The sequence below is a fragment of the Pteropus vampyrus genome, unplaced genomic scaffold (genome assembly GCF_000151845.1).
Source record: "Pteropus vampyrus isolate Shadow unplaced genomic scaffold, Pvam_2.0 Scaffold74, whole genome shotgun sequence".
Taxonomy (NCBI): Eukaryota; Metazoa; Chordata; class Mammalia; order Chiroptera; family Pteropodidae; genus Pteropus; species Pteropus vampyrus.
In genome coordinates, this window is record NW_011888855.1 from 3,847,473 (window position 1) to 3,849,357 (window position 1,885).

Genomic DNA, 1,885 nt, shown 5'->3' on the forward strand with positions numbered 1-1,885 from the left:
AGAAATAAAGAAGCTCCCTTTCACAGCACCAGAAGCTCTCCGTAGCGGGAGAGGGAGGGGAGAAGAGGCAGTGACTTCCCTGAACAGCCCTGCCTGGGAGAATTTGTGAGTTCCATGAAGCCAGTGGCAGGGCCTAGTCATCAGGGCAGAAAGCAGAGAAGCAGATGGCAGAAAAACAACAGTTGATTTTTACCGGTCACAACGGCAGAGAAACAACAGTTGATTTTTACAGGCCATGGTTGCAAAACCAAGGCTGAGCCGCAGTTCCCAACCCAGAGGGCCCCTCCTACCATACACTCCGAGACCGATCACCGCAGAGTCCCAGGGAATCTGGCAAATGCTACCGAAACTGTTGCTAACACTGACGGGGACTGAAACTGAGGGTAGCAAGTGTAATTAAATATCTACAAGAAAATAAAGACATTATATAAAGGTATTGCTAAGTCTTTATATAAAGCAGGGATCCAAGAGGCTTAGACGCCACCTACTGGAAACCAAAAGAAAAGTGCCTTCTTTGCAGCAGACTAAAGAGAGACCTTTGTATAATAAATCTTCTTTCTGGAAAAAAAGCAGAACACATTTCCATTAATGCGGAGAAATAGTCCATTAAACACCATGAACAATCAAGGTGACAAGGATCTCAGAAAGAAAGAGAAAAATCTCCAGAAAATGAGCTTACAGACATAAAAATATGCAACTTAAATGACAGAGAATTCAGGATGATATTTCTAAAAAAAACTCAGTGAGTTCCAAAATGAATCATATCAACAATTTCAGGAATGGAAAAAACAACTAGATGAACAGGGCAAGGAGAATGAAACCCTCAAAAAGAACCAAGTAGAACTTCTGGAGATAAAAAACACACTGCAAGAGTTGAAAAATGAAATAGCAAGCTTGGGAAACTAGAGTCGACCAACTGGAGAAAAGGATGAGTGATATCGAAGACAGAAATCTAGAAATAAATCAGAAGGAAGAGAGAAACCGAAGAATGAAAATAATGAAAGAGAAATACAAAAACTAGCTGATATCATCAGAAGAGTAAACATAAGAATAATGGGCATTACTGAAGGTGAGGAAAAGGAGCAGGGACTAGAAAGTATTTTCAGACAAATAGTTGAAGAGAATTTCCCAAATTAATGAATGAACTGGAGCTTGGAATTCAAGAAGTCAACAGAACACCCAATTATCTCAACCCAAAAAGGCCTTCACCAAGGCACATTGTATTAAAATTATCAAAAATCAACGACAAAGACAGAATTCTCAGGGCAGCCAGAGAGAAGAAGATGGTAACGTATAAAGGAAAACCCATTAGATTATCGTCGGGCTTCTCAGCACAAATCTTACAAGCCAGAAAGGAGTGGAATCAAATATTTAAACTATTAAGTGAAAGGAACTACCAGCCTAGAATAATGTATCCAGCTAAGCTCTCCTTTAGATATGAAGGAGAAATTAAGACCTTTCCAGACATAAAAAAAATTAAGGGAATTCTCCACTACGAAGCCTGCACTACAGGAAATAGTGAAAGAGGTCAGCTCACCTAAAACAAGTTGACAAAAAAAAATGATTAGGAGCAAAGTGACTATCGGGCAAATAGAAGCAGAGGAGTGCAACCCTTACTAAGAACAGGGCATTATAAGCTTAAATAATAAGAAAAGAATTGCTATAGCAAGATAATAATGAATGTTCAGCATATGTAGGGACAAATTGAGACAATGACTGAAAAGGGGAGGATTCAAAGATCCAAATTTGCAAAGAGGAATGGAGATAAGGCACGCACAGAAAATGGGTAAGTGTATATATAACTCTCCTTTACATATTCGTAATGGTAACCACACTCCAAAGATTCAGAACTGAAATATATAACATAAAACAAGAAGGACCAGAG

General features: G+C 39.0%; 1 protein-coding gene across 1 annotated transcript in view; it reads right to left on the reverse strand.

Moving 5' to 3' along the window:
• Window positions 1–1,885, reverse strand: part of MEIKIN (meiotic kinetochore factor) — a 55,322-nt gene that overhangs the window by 27,910 nt on the left and 25,527 nt on the right. The window lies entirely within an intron of this gene.